Source organism: Apium graveolens, chromosome 5 (genome assembly GCF_009905375.1).
Source record: "Apium graveolens cultivar Ventura chromosome 5, ASM990537v1, whole genome shotgun sequence".
Lineage (NCBI taxonomy): Eukaryota > Viridiplantae > Streptophyta > Magnoliopsida > Apiales > Apiaceae > Apium > Apium graveolens.
The window spans coordinates 744,759-759,975 of NC_133651.1; positions in this window are offsets into that span (position 1 = coordinate 744,759).

Here is a 15,217-nt window from a genome sequence, read left to right on the forward strand (position 1 = left end):
TCGGGGCTAATCGATACATACACATTTTAATAATTAACCGGATTATTAGTCCAATCATTAATCGAAATCAATTTAATGTAATAAATAATAATATATAGTTCTATTTATAACTCATCAAATTGTCATAATATATGTAAAATATCAAATATTGATATTTAAGTGACAAAATTTATAATAAAAAATACAAATCATTAGTTATGTCATGATATTTAAGTGATTTATCACTAATAATCACTATTTACTACTCCCTCCGTCCCCCTCAGTTTTTTATATTGAGGACGGAGCTTCGGCACGCACTTTAATGCTCTTATTTAATGTAATTGCATAATTTTTTTAAAGTTTTATTCTTCTAAATAAAAATATAGTGTTCAAACTTTTATATAAAAAAATAATAAAAATATGAAAATATACTTTATAGTTGATTTAAAATACATGTAAAGTATGTGGGGAAAAAATTGTAAATAAATGAGGAGACAGAAATAGCATTAATTATAATTTAAAATTTGGTACCCACTTCTACTATCTAGTGTAAAATTCCTAATATGCCAACATATAGTTCGGTAACCCTCTCAACAAACACATAATCAATAAACCAGATAAACCAAATATGATTTTTTTTTATGAATTTTAGAGGGGTGTATTCATTTCAGATTTTAAAGGATTGATAATAATTCGTGGATTTTAAAAAAATTTCGTTGATTTTAATTGTTCGTAGATTTTGACGGAGTTGATAAAATAATTTTGCAGAGTCTAGCTGATTTTGTGAAATTTCCAGAAATCTTTCAAAATCTCATGTATTTTAAAGAGATTTCAAAAGATTTAAAAATGAGCTAGCATATCCATCAAAATCCCCAAGGTTTTCAAAAAAAAACCACAGACTTTTGAATACCATCAGATTTTGATGGACTTTTAAAAATTCAAATTGAATATCGCCAGATTTCGGTAAACTTTTTAAAATCTAAACTGAATACACTCAGATTTTAAAAGATATTTGCTAATCTCTATTGAATACCATCATATTTTAAAGGATTTTTTTAAATCCTAATTGAATATCTTTTGATTTAAAAAATCCAAAAAAATCCTTCAAAATCTTGATTGAATACACCCCTATTAGAGCATCTCCAATGGTGTTAGCTATAATTGGTTGGCTAAATTGGACCTGTAGGATAATATGTAAAATTTGTTGAGCCTGTAAGGTATTGTGCTTCGATGGTATTGGTTATATTGGTTAGCTATATTTTAAAAATAGTATGTTATTAAAATTTTATGTTGTTATAAATACAATACATTACTTTAATATGTTAAAAGTGATTACAATTTTTTTTACAAATTTCTTACAGGTTTGTAGTGGTTCAACAAATATAGCCAACATCAAGAGGTTGACTATATTTATAGACAGGGGGAATGCACCATTGAAGATGATTTTTTTTTACATAATCTCTATATTTTTTATTTATAATATGTATTAATGATTTTTAGCTAAGGGTTTTATGTGGTTGGAGATTCTCTTAATTTTTTCTAAAATAATCACTTTTTAAAAGAAATTTTAAATCTTGTTCATTCAACCGATTTGTTTATCCAATTCGACAGTTAAATCACCTCTTACCCGACTTTTGATATATATTTTGGAAAATTGTACTTTCACCTAAGTTTCGATTAATCGACATGAGCCCCGTCCGGACTTCGATTAATCAAATAAATGACCGACTTTTAGAAAATTGGAAAAAGATAATAAAAACAAATAAAGTAATGAGTTTAATTAATATTTTATTAATAAATCTCTTCTATATATAGTACACCAATATGCCTTTAAAATTAGTGAGACATTTTAATCTCGTGAAATGACATATTTGACCCTACATGAAATATTTATTTTTCAAAAAATTGTTGGTTGGAATTGAACATGCAATTACTTTACACAATATCATAACACCTAATTACTCACTGATATATGTTATTAATCATACACATATTAGGTGTATTTGTGTTCTGAAGAAGAAAAAAATTGATATTATATATTGAGACTAATTAATAACTTCTAATTATCTTTTTATTTTTACACTTGTAATTTGTATTATATTGACCAAATATTTATAATTATTTAATAAATTCAAACGTGATAATCATAAATTTATATGAAAAAATAATTAAGTGAATACATATATATATATAATAAAAAATAATTTTACTAAAATTATACTATTATATAATAAAGATAGTTTAATTCTTAGAGAGTAAAATGTTATATTATAGTCATTTGGTCAGATTGACCGTAAAACGTGAAAGAAGTTAACAATTATGAGATAGAAGTACTACTAAGTGTATCGACAACTATAACTATTTTTAGTTTTTATTTGGAATTAATAGTCCGGAAGTGCGGACTGTTACAGTTGGTATCAAAAGAAGCAGGCTGTCATTTGGAGTGTGTTAGTTATGGGACTAGTACATTCCCAAGGTGTCGATCATGTGGATCACAATTTAAGTTTCGCCTATAAGAGATTAGAGAGCCTAGATGTATAGAATTGTGGTGAATTTGGGAACCAAATTCTTTTTAAGGAATGTAGTATGTAATATCCTATAATTTTTAAAATTAGCTTGATAATAGAATAATAGAAAAAAAGTATTAAAATTGGATAAAAACTAGGATTTAAAATTGAATTAGAGTTTTGGGCCTAAAATTTGGATCAGATTCTAATATGGATAACTTTTAGGTTAAGATATAGGGTTTTGTATCGTTATAAATACACCATATTCGTATTCCTCGTTTTTAATATTAGAATTCGTAGGACTATTTCTCATAAAAGGCTCCAATCTTGTAAAATTCATAATTAATTCATCGTAAGTCAGAATTATTTGATTCTAGACTTTTCAGAAAGATCTTTTCTTTATCTATAACTTTCGTGTTTCGTATTTTTCAAGATAACATCGTTTAGAGGGTCAAAAAAGCTATATTCAGATCTGGTCAGGCTTTGAGGTTTTGTCTAAGAGTTTGAGTTGGATAACATTCAAGTTTGAGGACTTAGAATTGGAGTAGATTGACTTTTGGACCTCCGCTAGCTACGCTTTCGTAATAGTACCTTTGTAATATAATTTTGGAATAGTCAATTGTATTTTCTTTTAGTTTTGATTTAGATTTAATAGTCCGGAAGTGCGGGCTGTTACACTCAACTGGCTAGACAGTGATTGAGAATAAGTTGTTTATTGACATATTTCGTATACTTTGTTGAAATTACAAGGGACTATACACTTTATTTTTAAACAACTCTACATAAAAATATCAATGGACAACTGCTCAGAATTTATGTCTAAAATGTTTAAAACTGATGTTTTCGTGGTTGTAGTAAAAGTTCCTGTTTTTTAAATTGATTTTGAACCGATGTGAAAGACAATGTAGTACATCGTATCTAGATAAATAACCGATGTATTAGACATGCTAAGACATCATTTAGTGATCGATGCGAAAAATAAGAAAATATGTCAATTGACATATACAACAACATTTTCGTAAATAAAAAAGATGTGTTATACATAGAGCCGACAATTTCGTACACAACACGATAACACTTCGCGAAAATAACGGGTTTGGTTTGACATTTTTCATACACTAACACTAAAATACACGAACACGAAAGTACACAGATGAATTTAGTGTCGGTTTTGTTAGAAAATGGAAAGTTTGAGGCATATTTTATATATGTTCTTGATATGATTTTCGGAAACTAACACTTGGAGGTTGTTCCTTGACATGAGGACTTAAACTTTCATATTTGGATCTAATATATTTTCTTAGTGGAATCCATGAATATATTGAGACAAAGTTGCTTGTTTGAAATGGGTTATGGGGATTTTGTCCCACATTGGTATTGTAAAAGAAAGATATTGAGTTTATATAGCGTCTTGTGTTAGTGTTGTTTACAACTACTAGCATAAGTGGAATGCTTGTGTGGCCTAGTGCTAGTGGGAACTCTTATATTTTTCTTTTCTATTACAAGTTTAATTATTTATATTGATAATTTAATTATTAATATAAAATATATTGAGTAAGGATTGTTTTAATCATACTCTGAATATATTTTGTAATATTTATATTAATTAATCGGGATATAATATAAATAATAAGGAAAACCCATTTTGTTTACTTTTTCTGTTTTGTTACTTGGTGTACCACATCGAGTAAAATAGAAGAAGAACAACTTGAGATGCCTATATATTGAGAGGTATACTTGAGATTAAAATGATACAAGTCTCGGTGCCTACCTCGCAAACATATATGAGTTGCATAGGTTTTTGGGCAAACTGAGGTGCGAGTCGCCGTTGATCATTGTTGGTTCTGTGGCCAGATTGATCTGTTGTTGTTTTATCCTGGAAGCGATATTGCTGCATTCCATCACAGCTTAAGTGGGGGGCAATAATCTCTTCAAGGACAGTCAAGTCCTCTTGAAGGGTTTGGCGACTCAGCTGTTGTGTTCTTCTTCTTATCAGAATTTGGAAAGCGATAAGAGATAAGTTTTCTTTACTTTCTTTGTCAATTACAGTCTTTATAGTTTGTTATTGCCTTCGTGTTTTATTTGGTTAGTTGGTTATTTGTCATGTTCTTGTTATTATATATATAACTGCCCATTGTTGATGTGTAGTTAGAATTATACCCAACAATCTTGAAGAGATTATCTGTGTTATATATTAATTAGCAAGATGGTTAACGAAACTGCTGATGTTCCTAAAATTGTTGAGACTGGTTTTGGTTCTGGTGATACTACTACCATTGACTGGACCACGTATCGTTTTCCCCATCCAATTGATTTATCGGGTATGCCTAATAAATTTAGTGGTGGAGCTTCTTTTCTCTTTGGCAGAAAAAGACGAAACTCTAGTTAACGGTTAAGGGTCTATTGTTAGTGGTACAGTATGATCCTCCTGGGTTGGATCAAGAGAAAGCTGAATCTGCTGAGAAGGATGGGGTGGCTAGGGCAACCAATTTTGGCATCCTTGGAGAACACCTTGTTCGATGTTTATTCATCAGATGCCTATACTGCTAAAGTCTTATGGGATAAGCTGGACCAAACCCATAATACCGATTCTCAAGGATTTGAGAAGTATTTTGTGGCTAGGTTTCTTGATTTTAAGCTGGTGGATGGAAAATCCATGACTGAACAGGTTCATGAGTTTGAGATGTTAGTTCATGATTTGGGTGAGTCCGGTATGGTCCTGCTTGAGAAGTTTCGAGTGATGTCTGTGATTGAAAAGCTCCCTAAGTCTTGGGAAGAGTTTGCTCTCTCCCTGAAAAGACAAAAAGGAGAGATCACATGGACTAACTTGATGTTGGACATCTCAGTATAGGAGCAACACAAGTCCAAATAGGGACATGTGTTGCCTGTGGAACATGAGAGCTCGAAGGTGAATGTAGTGACTGTAGGACAGAAAAGAAAGGTAGTCACTAAGAAGGCTAACACTAAACTTGACAAGAACAAGGCTAAGAAACCAAAGACGAACAAACCATGTTGGTCTTGTGGACGGGTTGGTCATTGGAGCAAGGACTGTTCAAGTAAGAAAGCTAAGAAAGCTGGAGTGGTAGCTCAAGCAAATACTGTGCTTGGACTTGGAACCACGAATGGGCCAGTAGCTAACATGGTCATTGGAGAGGTTGTTGCCTCCGGAACCGATGACGGGTATGTTACTTACAACCCTAAACTACTTTCCACTTATCTGTCACATGAATGGTTGATTGATACTGGAGCTAATGTACATATTTGTGCTGATATTAGCTTGTTTTTATCTTATCAACAGAGTCATGGAGTGACAGTGATGATCGGGAATGCTAGTGCTGCACAAGTGTTTGGAATAGGAAACGTGGACCTGAAGTTTGCTTCTGAGCGGATTCTATCTCTCACTAGAGTGTATCATGTTCCCTCTATTCGTAGAAATATTATAAGTGGAAGTTGTTTAGTTAAAAATGGCTTTGAACTTTCTTTGAAGTGTAATAAAAAGTTATTACTCATACTGGTACATTCTTTGGCAAGGGTTACTTGTCTAATGGTTTGTTTTAATAAATGTTGAACCCGTTTTGGGTGGTTTTATTAATGATAGTGTTGCACCTTCTGTTAATTGTGTAGAATCATCTGATTTGTTACACTTACGACTTGGTCATTTAAATTTTGGTTCTCTAAAGAATATGATGAATTTAGAGTTGATTCCAAAGTACGCCATTGATAAGAAATCTAAGTGTCAAGTGTGTGTAACTGCTAAACAAACAAGGAAACCTTTTCATAATGTTGTTAGGGATTCAGACTTGTTAGATTTAGTGCACTCAGACATATGCGAATTTGGTGGTGTGTTGACTAAGGATCATCGTAGATATTTCACTACCTTTATAGATGATTGTAGTAGATTTTGTTATGTTTATTTGCTTAAACATAAGGATGAAGCACTAGATAAATTCATTATGTATAAAAATGAAGCTGAAACACAAACTGGAAAAATACTTAAATGTTTCAGGTCTGATAGAGGTGGTGAGTATACGAGTACCTTGTTTAATGAATTTTGCGCAAACAATGGTATAGTTCATGAGGTTACTCCACCATACACACCTGAATCTAATGGGTGGCAGAACGAAAGAACAGAACTTTTAAAGACATGATTAACAGTATGCTAATTAATTATGGGTTGCCTAAGTACATGTGGGGAGAGGCTCTGAATACGGCTTGCCATATTCTGAATAGAGTCCCTCTGAAACATATGGACAAGACACCATATGAATTATGGAGAAAGCGTAGGACAAATTTAAGTTATCTTCGTGTGTGGGGGTGCCTTGCTAATGTGCTTTTCCCTGAACACAAGAGAAAGAAACTGGGTCCGAAAACTGTTGATTGTATCTTTCTGGGCTATCTTGAAACCACAACTGCTATGAGATTTTTAGTATTAAAATCTGACATAGATGGTATTGTGGCGTACGATAGTTGAGTTTCGTGATGCAACTTTCTTTGAGGAAGTATTCCCAATGAAGACTGGTATATCTTTGGGTAGTTCTGAGGATGATCCCACTCACACATCAAGTTCTATTCCTGATCATGTGGAAAAGATAACAAATGTGGGGGTGGATCCTGGTAGTAGCTCTATTCCTAACAAAGTAGAGGAACCTAGAAGGAGTAAGCGTGCAAAGGTAGTCAAGGACTTTGGAAGTGACTTTATCACTTACAATGTCGAATGAGCCTTTAACTTTCCGTCAAGCCAAGGATTCTTCGGAGTCAAGGCATTGGAAAGGCGCTGTAAAGAGTGAAAATGACTCAATTATTTCAAATGGAACATGTGAGTTAGTTGATCTCCCTTCAGGGTGTTCTACTATTGGATGTAAATGGATCTTCAAGAGGAAGCTAAACCCTGATGGCTCAATAAATAAGTACAGGGCTAGGCTAGTTGCTAAGGGCTTTAGGTAAAGGGAAGGCATTGATTATTTTGATATATATTCTCCAGTTGCCCGAATGACAACAATCATAATGCTTATTGCATTGGCTTCTGTACATGGTCTTATCATCCATTAAATGGATGTAAAGACAGCTTTTCTTCATGGTGACCTTGAAGAAGAGATTTATATGGATCAGCCTGGGGGATTTGTTGCTTCTGGTAATGAGAGGACAGTATGTAGACTAGTCAAGTCCATCTATGGCCTTAAACAAGCACCTATAGACTGGCATAAAAAGTTTGATGAAACTGTTTTAGACTTCGGATTTTTTAGTTAATGAAAGTGACAAGTGTGTCTACTATAAGGTTAGAGGTAATGATTGTGTGATCGTGTGCTTGTATGTAGATGATATCTTATTGTTTGGAACCAATATTGAGATTATTAACGAGATAAAGAGTTTCTTGAAGATGCACTTTGAGATGAAGGATATGGGTGAAGCTAGTGTGATTCTTGGGATCAAGTTGACTCAGTCAACTGATGGAATAACTTTGTCACAGTCTCATTATATAGAGAAATCTATACTTGAGAAGTATGGTTATTCAAATTATAGAATCGCTAGTACACCATATAATTCAAAAGTTGTCTTAGTCAAGAATAGTTCAGGAGTTCCTGTGTCTCAGTTAAGGTATTCTTAGATTATTGGGAGTTTGCAATATCTTGCTAATGTGACTAGGCCAGATATTTCTTATTCTGTGTCTAAGTTGGCTAGATATACAAGCTGTCCAAACAAGACTCATTGGGAGGCACCGGATAGAGTTCTTAGATATCTGAAGGGAACTATTTCCCTTGGCTTGCATTACCGGATATTTCCGAGGGTACTCGAGGGGTACAGTGATGCAAGTTGGATAACTAAGAAATCTGGTTCCAATGGAGTGACTGGATATGTGTTTACCCTTGCGGGTGGAGCAGTGTCCTGAAAGTCTTCTAGACAGACTTTGATTACTCGGTCTACTTTTGAGGCTGAGTTATGTGCACTTGATGCCGCGGGGACAGAGGCTGAATGGTTACATGGACTCATGAGTATGTTACCTGTAGTAAGCAAGCCGCTTCCTGCCATTTATGTTCATTGTGATAGCCGTACAACTATCGACAAAGTCTGAAGTGTAAAGTATAATGCTAAAACAAAGAGACACATCCAAGTTAGACTAAAGTCTATAAGGGGTCTTGTGTCTGATATGATTATTGTTATAGAGTTCATAGGAACTTATGATAATATAGTTGATCCGCTGACTAAAGGGATTGAGCATGCTATAGTCCTTAAGTCGAGGTTGGGGATGAGACTGGTAACCCATCATAATTCATCAACAGCGGGAACCCAATACACCTGAGAGAAGATCCTTCGAAGTGTATTCAATGTGGTAATAACAAGTTGTAAGGATGAATTGGTAGTACCTCTACCATATACATTTAGATACTTATGTATCTGAGTCTATTCCCTATAAACCTTAAGAGGTACTTGAACTGCTAGTTAGCAAGAGTTATTTGAACTCTGAATGGGGTCAAGTCGTTTGACGAGATGATAGCAGTACATCTCTGGAGATGCCCAGCTAAGCGAATGTAATTGCGTGGTCGCAATTAGAGGAAAGGGTTATTCCTCGAAACATTCGACGAACAGGATCGAGACATGATCATTAACGTCTCAAAGCCGTAGATCGGCACCATAGCCTTTGACTTGTCGTCGTCTATGGAGTGTGGTTACACCCAACGGATAAAGATTCAAGGTGTAACATTCCATCTGTATCCGGTAGCCATCGAAGTAGAGGACTTAGGAGGGTTCAAACCCGGGAGGGTACCGACTCTGAAAAGCAAGTCATGATAAAATCTGGTATGCAATTTAATTATGGATTTGTGGGGGATTGTTAGAAAATGGAAAGTTTGAGGCATATTTTATATATGTTCTTGATATGATTTCCGGAAACTAACACTTGGAGGTTGTTCCTTGACATGAGGACTTAAACTTTCATATTTGGATCTAAGATATTTTTTAGTGGAATCCATGAATATATTGAGACAAAGTTGCTTGTTTGAAATGGGTTATGGGGATTTTATCCCACATTGGTATTGTAAAAGAAAGATATTGAGTTTATATAGCGTCTTGTGTTAGTGTTGTTTACAACTACTAGCATAAGTGGAATGCTTGTGTGGCCTAGTGCTAGTGGGAACTCTTATATTTTTCTTTTCTATTACAAGTTTAATTATTTATATTGATTATTTAATTATTAATATAAAATATATTGAGTAAGGATTATTTTAATCATACTCTGAATATAATTTTGTAATATTAATATTAATTAATCAGGATATAATATAAATAATAAGGAAAACCCATTTTGTTTACTTTTTCTGTTTTGTTACTTGGTGTACCACATCGAGTAAAATAGAAGAAGAGCAACTTGAGATGCCTATATATTGAGAGGTATACTTGAGATTAAAATGATACAAGTCTCGGTGCCTACCTCGCAAACATATATGAGTTGCATAGGTTTTTGGGCAAACTGAGGTGCGAGTCGCCGTTGATCATTGTTGGTTCTGTGGCCAGATTGATCTGTTGTTGTTTTATCCTGGAAGCGATATTGCTGCATTCCATCACGGCTTAAGTGGTGGGCAATAATCTCTTCAAGAACAGTCAAGTCCTCTTGAAGGGTTTGGCGACTCAGCTGTTGTGTTCTTCTTCTTATCAGAATTTGGAAAGCGATAAGAGATAAGTTTTCTTTACTTTCTTTGTCAATTACAGTCTTTATAGTTTGTTATTGCCTTCATGTTTCAGTTGGGTAGTTGGTTATTTGCCATGTTCTTGTTATTATATATATAACTGCCCATTGTTGCTGTGTAGTTAGAATTATACCCAACATGTTTTGGGTTTACAATTGGGTACACGACACAAAACGAAAGTACACAAAATAAATAAATATTTAAATAAATTTATCAAAATTATATGAATACATGTATGTTATAATAATATTTTACATATAATATTTATTGAAAATATATACAAAATAGATTCAAATTTAAATTCCATAAGACTTGACTGCACTTGAGTCTTTATGACTTATTGACTTAAAATTCGACTAGTAAAAATTTAATATTTAAATATATATTTTTTATCTTTATTTTTATTATTAATTATAGATTACACGAAACACGACACGAAACGTATACGAAATGAAGGTAAACGAACACGAAACGAAACGAAACGAATCCTTAACGGTTCGGTTTGGGTTTGGTATTCATGACATGAAACACGAAAGTACACGACATGAAAGTACACGAAACGAACTGTCAGTTCTAGTTATACACACCAAGACATGGATTATGGTCTAATGTAAAAAACTCAGACTATCAATAAAGAAAGTTGTATAATATCATTAAATATATGTGAGTGTGTTTGTGTTTTGAGAGAGCCGAGAGAAAGAAAGAAGATGATAAAATAGATTTGAGAGAGAGAAAGACATGCGAGAACTGGAAAATACCTTCGATGAGAATAAAATCCGACGTCGGCAAAAGTGATATCTAAGAAAAAAATAAAAAAATTAATTTAAAAAATCGAGGTTTATAAGTTCAATAGACATTAGTACATGATGATGTATAAGATGACCATAGATATAAATTAATTTGCTAGAAATTTGATGTTTAAGAGCTAAATAACAACAGATGTAGGAAATTATTTTATGTAATACAACATGTTATACATCAATTTCAAAGAAAGAATCGACGTGTAGGTGAAAAATCACTTAGTGTGTCATATATTTTCTAGAATATATTGCAAGTAATTTTTTTATGAAATTAATTACATCGAACATATGTTATAAGAACTATGACATGGATATCCTAATTTAAGTTATAACCGAAGTGTATCCTAAGAATAAATTGCTTTCATTAACATATTTCGTATACTTTATTTAAATTATTAGGGATTATATACTTTATTTTTTAACAACACTACAAGTAAAAGGTTAATAGACAACGGGTCAGAACTGATGTCTAAAATATTCAAAACATATATCTACTTGAGTGTAATAAAAAGTCTCTATTTTTCACATCGGTTTTGGACCAATGCGAATATTAGTTTTGGACCAATATTAAAGACAATGTAATACATTATTTTTAGGTAAATAATTGATATATTAGACAAACTAAAATATCAGTTAAAAACTGATGTAAAAAATAAGAAACTATGTCAACTGGGCTATACAACAACGCTTCTGTAATCATTAGTTATTGTATGATGTAAAAATTCAGATAACCAATAAAGAAAGCAATGTAATATCATAAAAATATATGTGGGTGATTGTGTTTTGAGAGAGTCGAGAGAAATAAATAAGATGATAAAAGAGATTTGAGAGAGAGAAAGTGAAAATTGTGAAAATATAGGGGAAGAAATTGAGAAAATATCGGAAAAAATTGCTAGATAATGATCCGTGACTCGCACGGGTTATTATGATAGTTTAGTATAATTATCCAACCAATATAGCTCAACTAATTAAGTACAGACTTTAAAAGTTAACACCCCAAATTCCTATATTCGGACTGAGATGAATGCACATTTAAGCAGAGTGTCATGGCACTGCAGACACCTGATTATAAAAATAAAAAGTTAGTATAGTTGATTTGTCGTTAAATTTTATATTAAAACTTGAAAACTTTATTAATATTAATAATTTAGAGCGATATTCAGACAATTTTTTTGTACCTTAAATGAGATTGTGGATATCTAATATACTATTCTAAACCCTAATTTTTAGGGATGACAATTTTACCCGACCCGACAGATACCTGACCCGTTTAGATCCGTTTGGATTTATCCAAATCCGATTTTTTGAATTTAGATCCGGATCCAGATCTTATTTTTGATCCAAAACAGTTGGGATTTACCGAACCGATACCCGACCCGAAATCCGTTCAAAACCCGATTCGAAGCCGAAATTCGAAAAAAATCTGAAAGCACTGTCTTATGTTGCATAATTTTATAACAATAACACATGATTTATATACATCAAATATGAAATCTAATGTTTATAACTAGGATGTTGGATTATTATTGATAATTAAATTTATTATATTTGACGCTAATATTGAATTATCTACATATGTATAGTAATATTTTTTTAGTTAAACAAATGCACACACATGAATGAGTCGAAAGTTTAACCTACATTGAGGATAGTAAAACCTCGATCACTTTACCAACCATTTATTAATAATATATAAAGTACTATTTTTATATTCTTGACATTCAAAAAAATGTATTACTTAACACATTTATATAGTAAATATAAATTTATTTATTTTTAATTAATTACTTTTAAAATATCCAAATTAAGCCCGAAATCGATCCGAAACCCAAAAAACCCGATAAATCGAATCTGGATCTTTATTTTTAATATCCAGACTCGAACTCGTTCCGAACCGAAACATAACAGATCGGATTTGGATCTTACGAAACTCGATCCATCCTACCCGTTGCCATCCCTACTAATCTTCTCTTTAATTTCTTATTATGTTCTTATAATTAATTAATCCCATTTGTAGCTTTTGAACTCATAAATCTTAAGCTCATAATGTACATCAGTGGGTGATACTTTGTATGTTATGATTCATATATTTTGTATAGTATTTGGATGATTTCTTTCGATGCATATGTACCTTATAGATAATTCAGAAAAAATGATTAAAATAGACCATTTTTGAAAAAATTTAATCAAAATAACCATTCTGAAAAAAGTGGCCAATTTTAGCCGATTGAATACTCCACTATGAGTTGTGTATCCCAATTTGTATAAGATACCCCACTGGTAGCTGGATATTTCATATATGAGATACTCCCCTCACAATTGAGTATCTCATGTAAAGTGAATACTCCACCGACAGTTGGGTATCCATCGGCTAAAGCTGACAAACTTTTCAGAAATTGGTTATTTTTGTTAATTTTGTATAAAAATAGGCTAAATTTGTCCTTCACCCAATAATTCATGCGATTTATTTGTAGGGTACCTGTCACGAGACTCCCCAAAGACATGCCTATAGACATACTTTTTGTCAAAAGACATGCCCAAATGGCATGCCATTTATCAATTAAATATAATAAAATTTAATAAATAATTATTATATTAATATACAGTAAATTTGAATATAAAATTATAACAACTAAATACCATCATAATACTCATTTAAATTGGTAACTTTTTAGATACTAACTTATAGCCCGTGCGATGCATAACTGAATTTAATTACTTTTTTTGTCATGTATCTTATATAGCTATTACAGTTATATCATTGCATCATATTACAGTTATATCATTGCATCATATTTTAGTATTTGAGGATTAGTAAAACAATCCTTTTTAGTTATGATTGATTGAACCTCTAATCATATTCTATTTAGAATCGTATTCGGAAATTATATCGTATTCTCGTGTTTGAATAGTATTAGAACAATGTGATTATTTTCAATTCGGTCAGGATGTTATCTTTTATGATCCAACGATTGAGATTATTTTGGCGGTACATGACCATAACTACCAAATATTTGGATAAGATCCCTCTTAAGGATATAATAAGGATATAATTAAAATATATGTAAATATTTTAAAATTATATTTGTTATGTCTGGATATTAGCTTTACTAATTATTAAAAAAAAATTTAGTAAAAAGGCATGCCGAATCAATGAAAAGCATGTCTCGCTAATTGACGTCATGGCATGCCCCTTGGCATGCCCGTGCCGCTGTGACATGCACCCTATTTATTTGCTACATAGTCGGCTAACCTACGAAATATAAATTAGTCATACAATTACAACATAAACCATTATAATGTAGATTATCGATTGCTAGATTAAGATAAGCTAAATGAGCTTCTGTAATCATTAGTTATTGTATGATGTAAAAATTCAGATAACCAATAAAGAAAGCAATGTAATATCATAAAAATATATGTGGGTGATTGTGTTTTGAGAGAGTCGAGAGAAATAAATAAGATGATAAAAGAGATTTGAGAGAGAGAAAGTGAAAATTGTGAAAATATAGGGGAAGAAATTGAGAAAATATCGGAAAAAATTGCTAGATAATGATCCGTGACTCGCACGGGTTATTATGATAGTTTAGTATAATTATCCAACCAATATAGCTCAACTAATTAAGTACAGACTTTAAAAGTTAACACCCCAAATTCCTATATTCGGACTGAGATGAATGCACATTTAAGCAGAGTGTCATGGCACTGCAGACACCTGATTATAAAAATAAAAAGTTAGTATAGTTGATTTGTCGTTAAATTTTATATTAAAACTTGAAAACTTTATTAATATTAATAATTTAGAGCGATATTCAGACAATTTTTTTGTACCTTAAATGAGATTGTGGATATCTAATATACTATTCTAAACCCTAATTTTTAGGGATGACAATTTTACCCGACCCGACAGATACCTGACCCGTTTAGATCCGTTTGGATTTATCCAAATCCGATTTTTTGAATTTAGATCCGGATCCGGATCTTATTTTTGATCCAAAACAGTTGGGATTTACCGAACCGATACCCGACCCGAAATCCGTTCAAAACCCGATTCGAAGCCGAAATTCGAAAAAAAATCTGAAAGCACTGTCTTATGTTGCATAATTTTATAACAATAACACATGATTTATATACATCAAATATGAAATCTAATGTTTATAACTAGGATGTTGGATTATTATTGATAATTAAATTTATTATATTTGACGCTAATATTGAATTATCTACATATGTATAGTAATATTTTTTT